The 8,660-nt window shown below is 38.1% G+C and overlaps 1 pseudogene; it reads right to left on the bottom strand.

The window, feature by feature from the left end:
- Nucleotides 1-459: 459 nt before the first annotated feature.
- Nucleotides 460-572, bottom strand: LOC122127409 (annotated as a pseudogene).
- Nucleotides 573-8,660: the final 8,088 nt, after the last annotated feature.

Raw genomic sequence — 8,660 nt, 5'->3', positions numbered from 1 at the left:
AACTTGGGGTTCATTTCCCTTAACATAATCTTTTTTTTTTTTTTTAGCTTTTTTGTTTGTTTGTTTTGGTCGGTCGTGGGGCTTGAACTCTGGGCCTGCGTGCTGTCCCTCAGCTCTTCAGCTCAAGGCTAGTGCTCTACCACTTGAGCTACAGCACCACTTCCGGTTTCCTGGTGGTTTATTTTAGATAGGAGTCTCATGGTCTCTCCTGCCGGGGCTGGCTTTGAACCGCGATCATCAGATCTCAGCCTCTTGAGTAGCTAGGATTACAGGAGTGAGCCACCAGAGCCCGGCCCTTAACATAATCTTATCTGGTCATATACACATAACTTTTGACCTTTTCTGCTTATCCCAGACATATATTAGTTATTGAAAATTAGAGAAACCATGGGACCTATGTTTCTTTAGACTTGGCTTACTCCACTTAATAATTTTTTTCCCAAGTCTTTCCATTTCCTAACAAATTGGGCGATGGAATTCTTCAGGAATTTGCCTGTCATCTTTGGGCAGGGGCCATGCTAATCTTCTCTGTATCATTCCAATGTTAGTGTATATGATGCTGAATTGAGCACAGAACATTTTTATATATAAATTGTAGTTGATTTTTTAAACTAGACAAATCAACAAAAAGTAAGTTTAAAAGAATTGTTGTGAAATTTGAGAACCATGTACTTCTTACATAAGTACACATTTAAGAATAAAGTCAAGATTTACATGTCAAAAACAAAATAAATCCAGATATTTGTTGTTCAAGAGATGTGTAGGAGGAGGAAATCAATTATTCTATACAAGGGACCTGTCATAATGAACACTGCAGCAAGTGTTAAGGTTTGTTAAAAGTTTTAATGTTTTAAATATATTTACTTTTGGATATTTGCTTATATATGCCAAAACTGGGACTGTATGACAGGTCATAATACTTTTCTATAAAGTATTTAAGATTTATGGTAGCAGATAAATACTACTAAGTATGTACATTTCAGAGTTTATAGAAACTTTACTAATGAGAAGTTGCAAAGTCTTTGTGTAAAGGAGCAGAATAAAGAGTTGACTATGTTAACTATACAGTTTCTGTTAAAACTGTAGGCCTTCCTTACTTTATATGTTAGTGAGGAACAAATGATGATATAAGCCATATACAAATTATGAGATGAACTATAAATGGTAATCTTAGTGGGTGACTTTAAACACTACTCATAGCCTATAAAATTCTTGTTGAACATCATAATCTTAGCCAGTGTTAAATGTAAAGAAATATGACAATAATAAAATCTAATTTGTAGTACACTTCAAATACTGAAAACACTGGTAATTGTTTCGTTTTTTATTTTATTATTCGTTAATATTTAATTATTGGTTTTCTTTATTTGTAGCATTGTTTTCCTTGTTGTAATATAATAGAACTTTTTGTAAGTTGTCATTAGGAGGTACTTTGAGAAGGTTACTGGGATGGCCACACCGTTTTTTATAGGTGCATGTGAATTTATAAAGAGGAAAATTAAGAACAAAATATGTATTTAAAAAATGATTAAGTAGAGTCTGATTCAGGAGTGTTGATAAATGTCCACACCTAAAATATTAGCCCTAGGCTGAAGCAGAGTTATTACAGAGTTGAGGTCACAAAAGTGAGAGACTGTGTTTTGTTTTGTTTTTTATTTTTATTTTGTTGGTCATGGGGCTGGAACTCTGGGGCCTGGGTTCTGTCCCTCAGCTCAAGGCTAGTGATACCACTTGAGCCACAGCACCACTTCCATCTTTTTCTGCTAATATGATGCTGAGAAATCAAACCCAAGGCCTCATGCATGCAAGGCAGGCACTCTACCATTGAGCCACCTTCCCAGTACCTGAAAGACTGGGTTTTAAAAAATCATCTAAAAAACATTTGCTTTCTACTTTGGATTATATAATGAAATATATGAGTATTTTTGATGTTTTTGTGCATTGCCATACTTCTAAATTAATATTAACTTTACCCACTTTATCCTTGTCAAAGTCATGAAATATCTCTGGAAGTTTGCTTCTATGAAGATTGTTTTTGCATTTATAATTTCTTCTGAGTTATTTTTATTTTTTATCAAAATCACTTTATATTTCATGTTGATGCGTATTTACTCAGAGACAGGGATATAGAGGATTTAGTTTACCAAGTGAACATTAAAATTAGAGCTCAACAATAAGACAAGATGTAAACATAAAGGGGATCCAAATAGGGAAAGAAGAAATAAAACTCTCCCTCTTTGCACATGACATGATCTTGTATTTAAAGAATCCCATAGACTCCACTACCAAATTACTCAAGCTGATTCAAAACTTTGGCAAAGTAGCACGATATAAAATTAACCCCCCAAAATCAATGGCTTTTCTGTATGCCAACAATGAGAAAAGTGTGGCTGAATTTAGGAAAGTCCATTTGCAAAAGCCCCTCAAAAAATAAAATACCTAGGAATTAATTTAACCAAAGAAGTGAAGGACCTCTATGATGAAAACTTTAAAATCTTGAAAAAGGAAATCAAAACAGAACTTAGAAAATGGCAAAACCTCCCATGCCCCTGGATTGGAAAGATCAATATCGTGAAAATGGCAATACTTCCCAAGGCTATCTACAAATTCAATGCAATTCCTATCAAAATTCCAACCTTATTCTTCAAGGAAAAAGAAGAGGCAATCCAAAAATTCATATGGAACAATAAAAGACCCCGAATAGCAAAGATGCTCCTCAATGGAAAGAACACTGCTGGTGGAATATCAATACCAAATTTCAAACTCTACTATAAAGCCATAGTAATCAAAACAGCTTGGTACTGGCATAAGAACAGACCTTAGGACCAATGGAATAGAATTGAAAACCCAGAAATGAACCTACAGACCTATAGCCAACTAATCTTTGATAAGGAAGCTAAAATAATAGAATGAAAGAAAGACAGCCTCTTCAGTAAATGGTGCTGGCAAAATTAGTTAACTACTTGTAGAAGACTAAAACTAGATCCTTATATATCACACTGCACCAGAATCAACTCCAAATGGATCAAAGACCTCGGAGTCAAAGCAAACACTCTGAAAACCTTACAGAATGGAATAGGAGAAACCCTAGGCCTCCTTGGCTCAGGCCAAAATTTTCTTAATAGAGACCCGGAAACACAACAAATCAAAGAAAGGTTGGACAACTGGGATTGCATGAAGTTGCAGAGCTTCTACATGGCAAAGGACATAACTAGCCAGATCAATAGAAAACCTACGGATTGGGAGAAGATCTTCACTAGCCATACAATGGACAAGGGTCTCATATCTAAAATATACTTGGAACTCAAAAAATTAAATCCCCCAACAACAAATCCTCAAAGAAACAACTGCCCAATAAATAAGTGGGCTAAAGACTTGAAGAGAAACTTCTCTGAAGAAGAAGGAAGTATGGCCAATAGACACATGAAGAAATGCTCAACCTCCCTAGCCATAAAAGAAATGCAAATCAAAACAACATTGAAATACCACCTCACCCCAGTTAGAATGGCTATAATCAAGAACTCTAACAACAACAGATGCTTGAGGGGATTTGGACAGAAGGGAACCTTACTTCATTGTTGGTGGGAGTGTAAACTTGTTCAACCACTTTGGAAAGTAATATGGAGGTTCCTCAAAAGACTCCACATAGAGCTCCCCTATGACCAAGCAATCCCACTTTTGGGCATTTACCCAAATGTTTACGAACAAGACCACACTAAAGCTTCCAGCACAGTTATGTTTATTGCAGCGTTATTTACCATAGCTAAGATATGGAACCAACCCTGATGCCCCTCAGTAGATAAATGGATCAAGAAAATGTGGTATATATACACAATGGAATTCTATGCCTCTATCAGAAAGAATGACATTTCCCCATTTGTTAGGAAATGGAAAGGCTGGGAAAAAATTATATTAAGTGAAGCAAGCCAAACCCAAAGAAACATAGGTCCCATGGTTTCCCTTATTTGCAATATCTAGTATATGTATGAGTCAAACAGGAAAGATCAGATAATGTTATGTTAGGAAAATGAACCCTTAGATATGTATTTAAATGTCTTTTTTTCTTTCATGCATTTGTTTCTAACTCATTTATAAGATTATTTCTTTGTAACTTTGTATGTCCTTCCACCACAGTATAACCCCTGCTTTCACTATATTTGATGTCGGTATAATTTGTGGAGGAGATTGGGAAAAACTCGTCGTTTAAGGATACAGGTGAACCCAATGCAACTATGAGCAGTACAAGTTGTCATGTCAAAAACGAACTTTACAAATTTGGTGTGGGGGGCGGGGGGGATTGGGTGGGGGGGGCAGGGGGAGGCTGGGAAGGGATGTGAAGGGTAAACAAAGGAGGAGGCTGCAATGCTTGATAAGAAATGTACTCATTATCTTGCCCATGTAATTGTAACCCCTCTGTACAGTATGTTCACAAAAAATAAAAATTAAAATAAAAAAAAATAAAATAAAATTAGAGCTCAAAAATAAAAATCAGCTTCTTAAACTAAGGTTCAAAGCCTTGCATCCTTGGATCAGCTAGAGGATCAATCCAGGCTTCAGACTTAAAGTGGGCAGCTGAGGGAGTTTAGTGGGCAGGACTTTTTGAATTCCCCTTTCAGGATATAAGATTTAAAACACACACATGCAAGCACATATTCATAACAAGTTTTTGTTTGGAGAAGTGCACATTATGGTGCTCCATAATGAAAATCATACATTATTTAATAGTGTTCCCAGACCTTTGTCCACATTCTCCCAATGGATTATCAGAAGCAGGTCCTTAGATCATTTTTCTTGGGTTCCTTAGGCCTAGAATTCTTATTCCCCATTTCAGCAGGTCTGTTGTGATTTCAGTTTTTGGTGCACGTAATCCTCCATTTTGTAAGTTTCTTGTGCACCCTTCTCATATTTAACTCTCCCATTACTGGAGATTTCTCAACAATGGATTCCTCCAGCTAGCCCATTTTTATTCTTGGGCCAGAGAATGAAAACACACATCGAGACTCAAGTTCTCTTTGTGCCTAAGACACACTCAGCCCAGAAAAATCCCCAACCAACCAGGTAGTATGCTCTAGTCCAATTTTTTCTCTCATGGGTGATGCATGACATTACTTTTTATTGAGGTGCTTCCTTGGACCCTTTCCTGAAATTGCTGATACACTTTCCATCCTTTACCTCAACGGATGGTGTTTAACCCAACCTTGAGCTATCTCAACAACTCAGGATGTGTCTTCTCCTGAGGGTCTCCCTACATCCCCCTTGCATAACATGGATCCTGGACTAGTCCCCACATTGTTGGGAATACTCCCCTACTGTAACCCAATATCCCAAGAAATACCACCAATTTGAAAGGAACTTAGCATGGCAATGTTTAGTTCTGTTAAAAAGCATGTTATTGACAGAAAGCAACCAGTATGAGTAGGAAGTCTGCCCAGATTATACCCCTAATGAGTTACTACTTCTGGTATTGATCACAAGTTTTGTTCACAGTCTTGCTCTATTGGCTCTTTTGAAGCTCAGCTGGTTATTTTGAAAGGGGTTAACCATATCAGAGCAATCCACTAAACCAAGACACCCAGGCCAGAAATTGTTAAAAAATTCTTACTCAGCTTGTGCTTTATGAGTTAAACTATTCCTCAAGTCCCTAGAACGATTTTAGTAACAGGATATACTTTAGTTATATAGCTTTTTGGAAGATGATTATGCTTAGTCAATACTTTCCCTTAATTCCATCATTTTCAGAGAAAAAGATTATTCTAACTCCTACACAGTCCATTCCCAGACAGAATTTATTATAAGCAGCTCCCTTTTTGGAATGGAGGCTTATGAGCTTCCAGGTGAAAACACCTTATTTGCATATTGCCTTGGTTCCCTTAGGAAACTCGCCTCAGCAAGTGGTTATGAAACCAACAGCTATGTGTGGCTGCTTCATTATAAAGAACCTGTCTGTACTTGTGTTCCTACTGCTAATAGAAAGAGGAAAGTCTGCTCTCTGGAAGCACGTAGCTATGGATTTAAGCACGCTTACTGAACTCTGAGCACAGAGCACAGATTGAGCTGCAGGATTTTAAGAGCCATAGATGAATCAGTCAGATACCAGCTGCTTGGCTGACCACAGGGCACACTTTTGATGCCACATTTCTTTTTTTTTTTTTTTTTTTTTAATTTTATTTTATTTTATTTGAGAACATACTGTACAGAGGGGTTACAATTACATGGACAGGATAATGCATACATTTCTTACCAAGCATTGCAGCCTCCTCCTTTGTTTACCCTTCACCTCCCTTCCCGGCCTCCCCCCTCCCTCCCAACCAATCGTACCCCCCCTCCCCCCCCACCGACATTGTAAAGCTGGTTTTGACATGACATTTTGTACTTCTCATTGTTGCAACAGGTCCACCTGAATCCTTAAACGACTTGTTTGTCCCCATCTCCTCCACATGTTATACTGACATCAAATATAGTGAAAGCGGGGGTTACACTGTGGGGGAGGGACATACAAAGCAACAAGGAAATAATCTTATAAATGCGTTAGAAACACATGCATGAAAGAAACAAAAACATTAAAATACATATTTGAGGTTTTGTTTTCCTAACATCACATTATCTGACTTTTTCCGCTTGACTCATACCTATACTAGATATTGCAAATAAGGGAAACCATGGGACCTATGTTTCTTTGGGCCTGGCTTACTTCACTTAATATAATTTTTTCCAAGCCTTTCCATTTCCTAACAAATGGGGAAATGTCATTCTTTCTAATGGAGGCATAGAATTCCATTGTGTATATATACCACATCTTCTTGATCCATTCATCTACTGAGGGGCATCTGGGTTGGTTCCATGTCTTAGCTATGGTAAATAATGCTGCAATAAACATAGTTGTGCTGGTAGCTTTAGTGTGGCCTTGTTTGTGATCATTTGGGTAAATGCCCAAAAGTGGGATTGCTGGGTCGTTGGGGAGCTCTATGTGGAGTCTTTTGAGGAACCTCCATACTGCTTTCCAAAGTGGTTGAACAAGTTTACATTCCCACCAACAATGAAGTAAGGTTCCTTTCTGTCCACATCCCCTCCAGCATTTGTTGTTGTTAGAGTTCTTGATTTTTGCTGTTCTAACTGGAGTGAGGTGATATCTCAATGTTGTTTTGATTTGCATTTCTTTTATGGCTAGGGATGTTGAACATTTCTTCATGTGTCTATTGGCCATCCTTCTTTCTTCTTCAGAGAAGCTTCTCTTTAAGTCTTTCGCCCACTTAGTTATTGGGCAGTTGTTTCTTTGAGGATTTGTTGTTGGGTGGTTTAATTTTTTGAGTTCCAAGTATATTTTAGATATGAGACCCTTGTCCGTTGTATGGCTAGTAAAGATCTTCTCCCAGTCCGTGGGCTTTCTATTGATCTTGCTAGCTATGTCATTTGCCCTGTGGAAGCTCTGCAACCTTATACAATCCCATTTGTCCAGCCTTTCTTTGATTTGTTGTGTTTCCGGGTCTCTATTCAGAAAATTTCGGCCTGAGCCAAGGAGACCCAGGGTTTCTCCTATTCCGTCCTGTAATGTTTTCAGAGTGTCTGCTTTGACTTCAAGGTCTTTGATCCATTTGGAGTTGATTCTGGTGCAGGGTGATATATAAGGATCTAGCTTTAGTTTTCTACATGTAGTTAACCAGTTTTGCCAGCACCATTTACTGAAGAGGCTGTCTGTCTTCCATTCTATTGTTTTAGCTCCCTTATCGAAGATTAGATGGCTATAGGTCTGTAGGTTCATTTCTGGGTTTTCAATTCTATTCCATTGGTCCTGAGGTCTGTTCTTATGCCAATACCAAGCTGTTTTGATTACTATGGCTTTATAGTAGAGTTTGAAATTTGGTATTGATATTCCTCCAGCAGTGTTCTTTCCGTTGAGGAGCGTTTTTGCTATTCGGGGTCTTTTATTGTTCCATATGAATTTTTGGATTGCCTCTTCTATTTCCTTGAAGAATGAGGGTGGAATTTTGATAGGTATTGCGTTGAATTTGTAGATAGCTTTGGGAAGTATTGCCATTTTCACGATGTTAATCTTTCCAATCCAGGAGCATGGGAGGTTTTGCCATTTTTTAAGTTCTGTGTTGATTTCCTTTTTCAAGATTTTAAAGTTTGTTGATGCCACATTTCTGAGGTAAAGCAGTTCTAAGCTGCCAAGACGCTATGGTAAGAAGAAGCCTGAGGGGGAATTCTTGGTGGGAAGGAGAAGGTGAAAGTTTGGATTTAGGTTTTAGAAAATGCAAGCCACTTTCTGAATTGCTTGAGGCTGCGAGCAGATCATCATATTTTCTTTTTTTTTTTGTTTTTTGTTTTTTGTTTTTTGTTTTTTGTTTTTTTTTGGGGGGGGGGTCCGGTCGTGGGGCCTGAACTCTGGGCCTGGGTGCCGTCCCTCAGCTCTTCAGCTCAAGGCTAGAGCTCCGGCTTTTTTCTTATGTGGTGCTGAGGAATCGAACCCAGGGCCTCAGGCATGCAAGGCAAGCGCTCTACCACTGAGCCACCTTCCCAGCCCTAGATCATCATATTTTCTAGCTCTCTAGATGCAGAGTATGAGAACACTTCCCACATATCACACTCAATCCCTCCTGCCTAGCAGACTTCAATTCCCTCTTACAACAGTTAAGCAATTTTTAAGAAAGCAAAATTCA

Source organism: Dipodomys spectabilis, unplaced genomic scaffold (assembly GCF_019054845.1).
Source record: "Dipodomys spectabilis isolate Male_0828 unplaced genomic scaffold, ASM1905484v1 ptg000300l, whole genome shotgun sequence".
Taxonomy (NCBI): Eukaryota; Metazoa; Chordata; class Mammalia; order Rodentia; family Heteromyidae; genus Dipodomys; species Dipodomys spectabilis.
The sequence above is the reverse complement of the archived record's forward strand: the minus strand, read 5'-3'. Positions and strand labels throughout refer to the sequence as shown.